This window comes from Manis javanica, chromosome X (genome assembly GCF_040802235.1).
Source record: "Manis javanica isolate MJ-LG chromosome X, MJ_LKY, whole genome shotgun sequence".
In the NCBI taxonomy this organism is placed as follows: domain Eukaryota; kingdom Metazoa; phylum Chordata; class Mammalia; order Pholidota; family Manidae; genus Manis; species Manis javanica.
The window spans coordinates 122360847-122373679 of record NC_133174.1 but is presented as its reverse complement, the minus strand read 5'-3'; the positions used below and the strand labels follow the sequence as shown (position 1 = coordinate 122373679).

Below are 12833 nucleotides of genomic sequence, written 5' to 3'. Positions count from 1 at the left end.
ATTACGAATCTGTTAAAAGACCTAAAGAAAATGATGTTTAAAGAATTAAAAGAAGATATGATGACAATGTCTCATCATAGAGAATATCAATAAAGAGAACTTATAAAAAAGACCCTAAAGGAAACTTGAGCCAAAAAGTACAATCATGGAAATTAAATATTCTTTAGACTAACTCAACAATAGATCTGAGATGGCAGAGAAGGAATTGGAAAACTTAAAGATAGATCAATAGGGGTTATGCAATCCAAAGTGCACCAACATATACATAAAAAAGTACCAGAAGGAGAGGAGAGAAAGGAGTAGAAAAAACATAAGATAATGATTGAAAACTTCCTAAGCTTGATGAAAAACTTTACATACCAAGAAGGTCAATGAATTCCTAGTAGAAAAAACATAGAGATCCACAGATCACAGTCAAAATGTTGAAAGACAAAGAGAAGGAGAAAATCTTGAAAATACTCAACAAAGTACTAGTAAACAGATCCAGCCACATATTAAAAAGAGCTAATACACCATTACCAAGAAGTGGGATGTATCTCAGGAATACAAGTTTGGCTTAACATACAAAAATGAATCAGTGTAATTAATATGCTGTATAAATATAGGATAAAAAAATTACAGAGTAAACTACAAAAACACATCATCATTTCAATAGATGCAGAAGTGTTTGATAAAATCCAGCATCCTTTCATTATAGAATCATTCAACAACTAGAAATACAAGGAAACTTCCTTAGCTTGATAACAGGGGCATCTATGGAAAACCCACTGGTAACATACTTATTGCTGAAACACTGAATATTTTCCCCCCTAAAATCAGGAAAAAGACAAGGATTTTACTCTCTCCACTTTTATTTAACATTGAATTGCAAGTTGTAACCAGGCAAGAAAAAGAAATATAAGCCATCTAAATTGGAAAGGAAGAACTAAATTTTTCTCTATTTGTAGATGGTGTGATCATGTATAAAGAAAATCTCAGGGAATCCACTAAAAAGTCTATTGCTTTAATAGACCAGTTCTATAAAATAGCAAGATATATACTTAATATACAAAATTATTTTGAATTCTATACACTAGCTATGACATTCTCAAAATGAGGTTAAGAAAGCAATTCCTTTCATGATAGCTTAGAAAGTTAAATTACATAGTTATAAATTTAGTAAAAGAATGCAGCACTTGTACGTTGAAAACTGCAAAACCTTATTGAAAGATATTAAAAGGAGACCTAAATTAATGGAAAGTCATCCCATATTCATGGGTTGGAGGCTTTAATACTGTTAAGATGGCAGTATTCTCCATATTAATCTTCATGATTCTGATTCTAGTGATCCCTATTAAAACCCCAACTGGTTTTGTGTGGAAATGAACAAACATCCTAAAATTCATATGGCAATGAAAGGTACCCTAAATAGGCAAAAGTTTTTAAAAAGAAGAACAAAGTTGGAGGATTCACACATCCAATTTGAAAGTGTACTACAAAGCTACATTATTCAAGAGAGTGGAATATTATTAGCATACATACAGACATATAAGAGATCAGTGGAATAGAATATAGAGTCTGGAAATAAACCCCTATATTTATGGTGGATTACTTTTTGACAAGGATGCCAAGGCAATTCCTTGTGGAAAGAATAGTATTTCAATACATGATTCTAGGACAACTGGATATCCACATGCAAAAGAATGAAGTTAGAAACCTAACCAAGGAGGCAAAAAACTTATAAACTGAAAACTACAAAATGCTGCTCAAAGAAATGAAGATCTAAATTAATGGAAAGACATCTTCTGTTCCTAGATTGGAAGACTTAATATTGTTAAGACATCAATGTCACCTAAATCAATATACGGATTCTGTGCAATCCCTATCAAAATTCCAACAGTTTTTGCAAAAGCAGAAAAATCCATTCTAAAAATTTATATGGAATCTCAAGGGACCCTGAAAAGCCAAAAAAAAAAATCTTGAAAATGATAACAAATTTAGAGGTTTCATGCTCCCTGATTTTAAAACTTATTATAAAGCTACAATCATCAAAACAGTAGTATTGGCATAAAGACAGAAAATGTAGAATAGAATAAACAGCACAGAAATAAACCCTTATGTATATGGTGATACGATTTTTGACAAAGATGCCAAGACTGTTCAATGTGAAAGAACCATCCTTTTAACAAATGATGTTGAGAGAACTGGATATCCACATGCAAAAGAATAAATTTGGATCTTTACCTTATGCCATATATAAAAACTCAAAATGGATCAAAGGTCTAAATGTAAGAACTAAAACTATACAACTCTTAAAAGAAAATGGAGGAAAAATCATCAGGACATTAGGATTTGGCAAAGATTTCTTGGATGTAACACCAAAAGCATAGTAACAAAAGTAAAAATAGATAAATTGTACTACATTGAAGTTTAAAACTTCTGTGCATCAAAGGACACAATCAATAGAATGAAAAAGCAACTTACAGAATGGGCGAAAATATTTGCAAACCATACATTTGAAAAGGCATTAATATCCAGAATATACATAGAACTCTTAAACTCAACAAGAAAACAAGCAACCCAATTAAAAAATGGGCAAGATATTTGACTAGACATTTCTAAAGAAGATATACAAGTGACCAAAAAGCGTATGAGAAGATGTGCAACATCACTAATTATTAGGAAATGCAAATCAAAAACAAGGAAATATCACTTCATACCCACTAGGATGGTTCCTATCAAAAATAGGAAATAAATATTGGCAAGGATGTGGAGAAACTGGAATCCTTATGCACTCTTGTTGGGGATGTAAAATGGTTCAACCACTCTAGAAAACAGTATAGTGGTTCCTCAAAAAATTAAAAATAGAGTTACTGTTAAGATCCAGCAATTCCACTCCTGGGTATGTATCCAGAAGATATGATCCTTTGCATATCAAAAGGGTCTCAAAGAGGTATTTGTATACCCATGCTCATAGCAGCATTATTTGCAATAGCTAAAGGTGGAAGCAACCCAAATGTCCATCTATGAATGGATATGCAAAATGTGGTATATACATGTAATGGAATATTACTTGGACTTAAAAAGGAAGGAAATTTTGACAGTTGCTAGCACATGGATGAACCTTGTAGACATTGTGCTGGGTAAAATAAGTCTGTCACTGAAAGACAAATATCATATGATTGTAATTACGAGTTAACTATAGAGTAGTCAAATTCATGGAAACAGAAAGTAGAATGGTGGTTGCCAGGGGCTCGGGGGTGGAGAGATGGTGAGTTGTTTATTAATGGACATGGAAAAGTTCTGGAGATTGGTTGCACATCAGTGTGAATATACTTAACACTACTGAACTATACACTTAAAGTGGTTAAGTTGGTAAACTTTAACTCATGTGCATTTTACCATAATTTAAAAATAAGTTACTCTTACACATCAAGACCAGTGAATTTAAGTCATGTTCAGGAGATAACTTAATACATAAGATAACATGTGTATTTTACCACAATTTAAAAATAAGTTACTCTAACACATCAAGACCAGTGAATTTAAATCATATGCCAGAGATAACTTAATACACATAACAAAGTGATAAAATTGCTTGACCATTCACTTTGGATGTTCACTCTAAGTATAGATACTGTATTTTCTTTATTATGCATTATTTTGTAGAATCAAGTTTGAATCAAATTCTTGTTAGCACCTAAGATTTAAACAGCAATTAAAATTATTAAGTCATCTTATCTGAAGCAAAAGGGACCACAGTGAGTCATAATCTTTCAGAAAATATGCCACTCTTTGAAAGTGAGTAAGTATGGCTCTTTACATACTATTCTAGCTCTTGATGGCCCATACAATGTAACAAAAAACAATAGCCAAATAGATGAGTGGGAACAAATAGAAATTTCAGATATGGATCGAAGGATATATGGGTTAATATATGACAAAAGAGGTGTTTTTTTGTCTGTCAGCAACAGCTGATTTATTTGTAAATGATGGTAGGATAATTGGATATTCATGAAATAAAACTAAGCCAGCCTCTTTCCTCAATTTTGTATAAACATAATATAGTGATGGATTAATGCCTTACATAAAACAATAGAATGTTAGAAGAAAATTGGGGATGCTATCTCACATTTCCTTGTATAAGAAAGACCTTCATAAGACAGGTGACCCAGAAATCACGTCATGAAAACATTGGAACATCCAATTCCATTATAATTAACAAATTTTGTACATCAAAAATCACTGAAGGCAAAATGAAAAGAGAAACAGTTAGCTGAAATATATCTATATATGTCACACAAAGGTCAATATATCTTGATCAGAGTAAAGCAAATGAACCAATAGAAAAATGCAAATTGAACAGGCAATTCCCAGAAGAGAAAATACAGGTGCCCAATAAACAGAAAAAGATTCTTAGCTTCATTATTAGTGAGGGAGATACAAAATGAAGCAACTGGTGAAAGAAACAAAATATCCCTTGGTGGTAAAAATGGGGAGAGCCATTCACACACATTGTGGTGTAAGTGTGGGGGGTAAACTGCTAAAAGCTTTTTATGAAATAGTTATGGTAATGTCTGGTAATAGTAAAAAATATGCATATTCTTTTACTCAGCTAACTCACTTTGGGGAAATCAATCCTTTGGGAATAAAAACACTAATGCACAAAGATAGAAGTACAAAAAGTTTATTTCAGCTTTATTTGGGCTGTCAAAAAACTGAAATGAAACTGAAGGTTCATCTAGAAAGGAAAGGAATAGCTGAATAAGGTGTGATACATGCCCACTATCAATTATTATGCAACTATTAAAAACAATTATATATATCTCAGTTGACTTGGATGGATGTCCTTCAAGTAGTAAGTGAGAAAAATAAGTCACAGTGTAAAAGACTGCACTTCTGTAAAAGCAAGCCATGACTGACCATTTCCATTTCAATTGCATGATGCTCAACTCTTCAAAGGAATGGAGAAACGAATTTTTCTTCACACGTCCTTTATAGCATATATACTTTTGTAATTACATTTTCAAATAAGTACAGGTAAATGTTAGATACTTGTCTTTATGTTCCTATTTCTTTTCTTTCTTTTTCTTCAATGTAGAATTATCATTTACTAAATTTAACTTGCAGCTACTCATCATAGTTCAGCATTTCTCCAATGGAGAAATGTATTTGTGCATATATGTTTAATCACCTGGGAAGGGTTTTTTGTTTTTGTTTCTTTTTTAAGTGTAACTACTTCCATCATTTCCTCCTTCCCACCCTTCCAGGGATGGTGGGTGCAAGTGGGCTGGGCATGTGTATTTTTTAAGTTTCACAAGTGTTTTTGATATGTCCCTGAACTATCCTACCGCATTCCTCTGTTGAGAACTACTGAGTATAGTAACCAAGGCCTTGATTGAAGCTAAAAATGGTGGCTGGGTTTTAATCAAAGGATGAATTTTCCTAAGTAAGAAAAATCATGTCTTGTTTTTCTTGAAAGTAGTCACTTTCTGGGGGAAAAGATGCCTTAAAATTTCTACAAATTTGTTTTGTAATTTTGTTCTCCATGAGGAAGACCTTTTGGCGTTTTTAAAAATACACTAAGAAAAGTGCTCTTAAAGCATTAACCAAATTGAATCATAGGAAATAAATTTCTGAGTCTTATTTTTAGTGGTTACTTTCAACATTTCTCAACACTGGGTAGTTGTTATCACATAAAAACAGACCTCTGACTCCTTTGTAGGGTTTACAGTCTTGTTCTCATTCATTCTGACCAGTTCCTTGCACCTGCTTATTTTGTGAACTTTCTGCCTTCTGACTGGAACATTCCATTTTATGGGTTTATAGCCTCTCCTCATTCAGCTGAGCTAATGTCAGACCTGCTGTTTCATATGGCTTTTCATATGGTTTCATACTTGTCTAGTTGGTTACATTGGTTCTAGGTGTGTTGTGAAGATGCCTTGTTCCTTCAAAGTCCTAAAGTCTTTCATCTCAACCTTGATGCTCTAAGTCATGCACTTTTAGCTGGATTGGCCCTAGACCCACAAATAGTATCCAGACAAACATGGCATTTGGGTGGCTTGGAGTTGGTTTTGCTCATACTAGCAATTCTGAGAAAGATGAACTAGAACTTCTACTCTTAAAACTACATCTTATGCTATCAATTTTGTCCAGTAGGGGGCAGTTAATTTCATCTGAGAACAGTTGTACCAAGAAGCTGAGGTTTCCCAGGTTTCTGTACAACCCTGTGTGAGGTTGGCTCACAGTGCAGGTAGAATCGTCTACATTTAGGTATGAATAAGTCAGGTTTAAGTGAAGCGGAAGAAAAAAATGGTTAAAAGGCTCTGGAATTAGGGAAGAGCCTCAGCAGATCAGGGGAGTCCTTCCTTCTTAAAGTGAGGGATGGAGCTGGAGTCACAAGAGTGTCCCTCAAGGCCCCTACAAAAGCAGGAAAGTGTGGTGAGCCAACCTCAGAGAAGGAAGCAGAGGAGGAGCCCAAGCGGGCCTCTAGTGTCGGCACTGAGTCAGGGAGGAGAACCCTGGATGCAGCAGTGGTGACTGGGAGGCCTCTGGAGGCTCCTTTGCTGTCTGTGGCCCCTGCATGTGTTGGCACTGCCTGTGTGCCCTGACTGTTTCCCAGTCTGATGCAGAGTGACACCCTTCAAGCTGGATGGTCGGGATGCCAGCCATCTGGGGCCCAGGAAGGGAGGAGCTGGGGTGGCTGGGCCCCCTCTGCAGCCCTGCTCCTCGGGTGTGGGGACAGAACCCAAGGGTGGAGTAGGAGGTGGCAGCTACAGGGAGAGGAGGGAAGGGGAGCATCGGGGCACCAGGTGGGCCTGAGAGAGGCCCGGGCTGCCCAGCCTAAGAAAGGCTCCGCGGATCTCCAAGCCAGGCCCTGATGGCCAAGAGAAGGTGAGGGGGTCCGGTAGGCAAGAGTCAGGGAGGGTGTGCCCCTGTCGTCTGAATACCAAGGGCCTGCAGCCACCAAGAAGCTCCATGGGTGGGGGTCCCGCAGGGTGGTGCCTTGGTGAGCAGAGAGCGGTGCTGGGCCCGGCCTGCAGCCTCTGCACCCTGGTTATGACCCAGGGGATGCGCCCCCCAGCCCGGAGCCGGCCTCTCTGGGACACCACTTCCTGACCTTCCAGCTGTGGGTGTTAAATTGTGTGTGTCACAAACCCCACGTGCTGACAGCTGCGTGCAAATGCACCAAAATCGCCTTCACATATGACTCAAGGGGTTTCGTTCTCACAGAACCTCCCTGCCCTTCCCCTAAATCCCCAGGTTAAGCAGCCCCTCTCTATTACCCTTATCCCCAACTTGCAGTTTCACTCCCACCCTCTGAGCCGGTTGTCATATAGCCCCAGTGACCGCTAGAGGCCGACCGAGACCGGGCAAGCCGCCTGACCTCGTCCGGGGCCGCGCTGACACCTTTGCAAGGCTAAGTTAGTCCTCGCCCGGCAGCAGCACGTAGGGCTCAGGACAAACCCGCGCCCCGCTCTCTTCCCCTCCCGTGTCACACACACCCGGTGAACGAAGGCTGCAAACCACTCCCTGCTCGGCCCTGGGACGGTCTCCCTTTGCAATCCTCTCCCCTCCCTGATCGCGCGGTGCGAATGAATGTTTCCACCCACCAAACACCAAATCGGACAGGGTAGGTGCTGCGACCATAGCTGACCGGCTGTCCCTGCCGGTCCCTGCCCCTCATTCCTGCTGCCTCCCTTCCCACCTGGTGGGGGCTGGCGGCCCAGGTTCTCTTTTGACCTCAGCATAACGCAGCCAACTAGGATACTGTGGGCGGGGCTAAGATCATGGGCCACATCTTAGTAGCTGTGTGACTTAGAGGTCGTTACTGAGCCTCTCGGTGCCTGTGTCGCTGTGTAGACAATGAGAATTGTAGTAGTACCTAGCTCACGCGGTTATGGGAATGAAATGAATCAGTATTTGTGAAACATTTGTAACAATACCTGGCACATATTGAGTACTCAGTATATATTAGGTATCTTAGTTTGTCAACTGGGACCCTCACAGTGAGGCCTCAATGATTATGGGTGTTACTTGGCACTCCCCATTTAGAGCTCCTAGATTCTGACTAGGGACTGTTCCCGGCTTCTTCAACTGTGTCCAGCATGTGTGCAATGCGTTTTGATTCTGGTTCTCTACACAGCCTTCTTTGTTTTGGTGGTGGTGTCGGTTATGCTTTGAGGTGAGATGGACCTGACAGTGTATTACTTGTTTCTCAGTATTTTCTGGGAACACATGAAAGGAAGTAGAAGTGTATCCCTTCACCGCAGGTAGAAAAACTTCTCCTATGATATAAATATTTGACCTTGGAAGCACAGGTTCAGAGACCATGAAGAAAATGCTGCCCTGGGGGCCCTGGCCAAGCCTCCTCCGGAGATCCCATGCTCACTCAGGTGAACAATGCTGTTTGGTAATGACCAGTCACAGGCCCTGGGGTTCCTGAAAGGCTGACCTGCCCCACCGCATTGTGTAGAAAGTTCAGGGCGACCTGAAATTTCCTTCTTGTATCTGTCTGGCATTTTCTTATTTGTCTTTTTAAAAATTGAAAAATAATTCACATAGGATAAAGTTAATTTTTTAAGAGTGCACAGTTCAGTAGTTTTTAACATATTCACAAAGCTTTGCAACAATCACCACTATCTAATTCTAGAACTTTTCATCATCCCATAAGGAAACTCCGTATCTATTTAAAGTACTCATTTCCAATTCTCCACCACTACCTCCAACTCCTGACAACTATTAATCTGCTTTCTTTCTCTATGGATTTGCCTATTTTGGACATTTCATATGGAACCACATGGTATGTGGCATTGTGTGTGTGACGTCTTACACTTAGCATGATGTTTTCTAAGTTCATCATTGTAGTGGCATGTATCAATACTTCATTCCTTTTTATGGCTAGTGAATGAATGGATAAAATGTGCAATGTCTCCTTGTCTTGTTGAAGCATATGAATAGGTAGGACATGGAACAAGTCCCCTATACAACATACCTTTTCTATTTCAAGACCAGGACCTCATGTACTCTCAATCTTGCCATTTGCAGATAGGAATCCTTTTGCTTTCATATGGTGTATCTAGCAGCCCAATTCCTCACCTCCACCCCAAATGCTTATCATTGCCATTGGAAGGATATGGCAGGGACTTCCCTGGACTCTGTTCTGTGAGTTCAGATGGCCTAAACTCCTGGCAATAAGTCACTTTCTTAGCCCAACTCCAGCCCAGAGATGTGCCTTTGCAACAGAGAATAGGCTGCTGAGACCCCTGCCTGTGAGTCAATGTACCCTCAACTTCCTGGGACAGAGTCACCAAGGTGGGAACCAGTCGTTCCCTTAGAAAACATTGGCTGCCACCTCTCTACCTTCCATTCACCACCAAGCTTTTTTTCTCCTCTCATCCAGCTATAAAAATGAATTGTTCCTCCTCAGTCATATTTCTGGGGTTCGGTGTCATGTGCAATGATGAGCACAGGATGCTGATAGAGTGCTTGGCTGGAGGTCTTCCCCTTCCTCTCCTGTGGATTAGAGCGGCCATTTCATTCCACCCAACTTCATTCACTACAGCATACACATGAAGAACCTACTGTGACATGTCTCTGGGTGAGGCTGGGCCACAGAGTTCATGGAAGGACTCAAGCTACAATATGATGAGCTTTGGGTTTCAAATACTGTATTTTGCAATATTTTCAAGGGCAAGAGTCATGCATTTGTTACATTTTGTCAATATTTTTGAGTACGTCCTACTTGTCAAGCACTGTGTTAAATTATGTAAATACAATGATGTGTTAAAACAGCATCCTCACGCTCATGGAGCTTAGTGTGTGTCTCTCAGTGCTAGACATAGTGCTTAGTATATATTTGAAGTTTAGTCAATGTTTGCTTGATCATTTGTTTATATGGAAGATTTAAGACGTGACAATGATTTTAATGCTGGCCCATTCTATTAAAATATCTGAGTGGCAAAATACATTAAAAATACTTCCAGTGAGCTTCAAAGACTGCTGAAGGACATATTTTGAATATATTTTAATGTTAGCAAATCTAAGAGGATTACCAAAGGCAATCAAAAAGCTATGATACAGGGTCGCTGAGGGAGGTGAAGGGTCCTGAACATCAAAGGTAAGGACTATTGCAATGCTTGGTACTGTTCACTGCCTTTAACATGCTGGAGATCCAAGTTATTGGCCAGTAAAGATTGTAACTTTTCTTTAAGTAAGATGCCTTGTTTATTGTTATTTTTTGTTGAGATGGATCTACTCTGATAAAGTACAACTTTGGGTCAATAAAGTTCTATCCAAGCCTGGTCACATCTTTCTAAAGAGTTCCACAGATGTAAGTGTTTTACCTAGCCCCTGGGACAGAAGAATAAGAAAGTTCAAAGTTCCTAATATTTCAACATATGTCGTGGAGAAACCAACCACCAGATGGACCAATATATGGAGTCAGGAAAAGCACTGAGTTTTGTATAAAACTATTTGAGTTCAACATTGCCTGTTCTCCTCACCAAATGTTTAACCATGTTAAGAAACAATATTTTGCAGAAAAATTGGAAAGATTAGAAGAGGTAATTCATGGGAAAGTGTTTCATAAAATGGCACACTTAGGTTTAAGACTTGTCATTCTCAGGACTTTTACTAGATTAATTAGTTAATTAACTAATTCAGCAAATATTTAGTGGGTACCTACTCAGCACAAGATCTTGTGCTCTGTGCTAGGCACACAGTGGTGATTTCAACATCTTGAACTGTAGCTACTAACAGTCTATTTGGGAAGCCCTCCTATGAACAAAGAAGGTAATCATGCATTGTCAGCACTGTGCTAAGCAGGACTTTGAAAGGACAGCATGCCTGGCCAGGAAGACTTGTGTAAAGGCAGAGCTGGAGAGTGACTGTTAAAAACACAGCTACTCATTTGAATACTGGACTGTCTATGTGACCTAACTTCTCTGTGTCTCAGTTTTCTTCTCTGTGAAAGGAGGATACTAATGGTACCTAATTTATGGGATTGTTGTGAGCACCAAGTGTATCATATGCAAAGCACCCAGGACAGTACCTGGCACAGAATAAGGACTAGATAAATGTTAGCTGTGTTTTTTCTTATTCTACCTCTCTAGTATAGCAGTGTCAGGTACAGCTTCATAGAGGACATTATGACCCATGAACTTCATCGTGAGCATTGAGTAGTTTTTTACCAGGTGGAAATAGGGAGCAAGGGGAATGGTGTGAACAGAGAATGATGAACTTAGGAGGCTCATGAAAGAATGTAAAGAGGGAGGCATACAACATCTTGCAAGTAGATCATGGTTGCTGGGGGAAACCGCACAAGGAAGAAAATCCAAATGGAAGTGGTTGTAGAGATGTCAGGAGCTGCATCTTGGAGGTCATCGTTCACCATGTTTCAGTGTTTAGATTTTGCCAGGTAGGTGATGGGGAGTAGATATGGGGATTGAATAAGAGAGAAATGTCTAGGAACAACCTTCAGGTTGTGACCTGTGAAACTGGAGCTTTGGTGCTGATGACCAAGAGATCGTAAAAGTGTGTCTTAGCCTGAATTCACTAGAAAACAGAGTCTAAAGCAAAGCTTTTGTGCTAACAATTACAGAGAAGTTAGAGTGAGCAGAGAAAGGAGATGAGGCCAGGAAGGAGAGAAGGCAAATACAAGTAGCACATTATAGAAATTACTACATCTTGAGAAAACACAGCTGGTTGCTGTTCACATTGGATGTGCCTGGACAAGCACTATGAAACCATGGTGGGTTGAGCTGATGAATTCCCTGGAGCGAACATTTCAGGTTGTGTCATCTCAGCCCTTCAAGCTAGCACCAGAAAGTCAGAACCCACAGCCTGTGGAATGGCGCTTCATTTGAGGCTAGAAAAGTCAGAGTTTCCATGGGCCTGATCGGATCAGACCTTAGTAAAGCTGTTATCATTTTCATTGAAACAGGTATAAGGGAGGATCTACTGGAGCCTGGATCTCAGCCCAGGACTGGCCATGAGACTTGGTGCTATTAAGAGACGAGGTGATGGCAATAACAGCCAGGAATCCCCTTTGGGTAAGTTACCAAGGACCTGGCTGTCCAAGGACTCCTCTTGTGTAAGCTGAAGAGGGGCATAAATTCAGGATAATATGATCTACCATTCATACTATAATTTGGAGCCTCCATTTTAGTGAGAACAGCTTTTCTCATTTCTTTCCTTGATGAGGAAGCAGTTCTTCAGATTGGTGGCCAGTTACACTCTCCTGAAAAGGCATAATGAGGGTTATGACATCAAGGTACATTTCCTGCTACTGTATCTGCTCCCAGAACCATAATATATATTAATCATCTCCCTCTGTCACCACCAATTTTTATATATTCCTCACAATAAGCTAGTACCTTGGCTAATTTCGGTTGCTTGCTTGGTGGGGTGACCCAGATCTTTGGAGAGATTTGAGCACTTTTGGGGCCATGGTTACTGCAATTGGATAGTCACAGTTGTCATTGGGAATAGATGCTTAAGAGATGCTTCAATGGATCCCCTGAGTTTCAAACACAATTATCCCCATCTCTGTATAGTAGCAACCCTAACTCCTAACAGAAGTTAAGGTGATTTGCTCAGTAAGTATAAGAATTTTTTTTTTGCCTGTTCTTCCACTGGCATTAGGAGGCTAAAGTTGCATGATGGGAGTTTTTGCTTCTGGTTAATTGGAACATTTACTGTGTTATCAAGTGGAAGTGCCCCACAATCTTGGAATCAATATCTCAAACCCACCATAGCTTAGGTTTTCAGGAACAGGGAAACACCAGTTCCACAAATAATCATCTGGAGTGATGATCGTCGGAGCCACTCCTACTACTGCTCTTTGGTTCCTG

At 39.8% G+C, this 12833-nt stretch overlaps 1 long non-coding RNA gene across 1 annotated transcript in view; it reads left to right on the top strand.

The window, feature by feature from the left end:
- LOC118972152 (uncharacterized) overlaps positions 1–12017 on the top strand; it is a 182812-nt gene extending 170795 nt beyond the window's left edge. The window contains exon 3 of the long non-coding RNA XR_012127390.1: positions 11924–12017. This is a non-coding gene — a long non-coding RNA (uncharacterized lncRNA). The remainder of the gene's footprint in view (positions 1–11923) is intronic.
- The last annotated feature ends 816 nt before the right edge of the window (positions 12018–12833 follow it).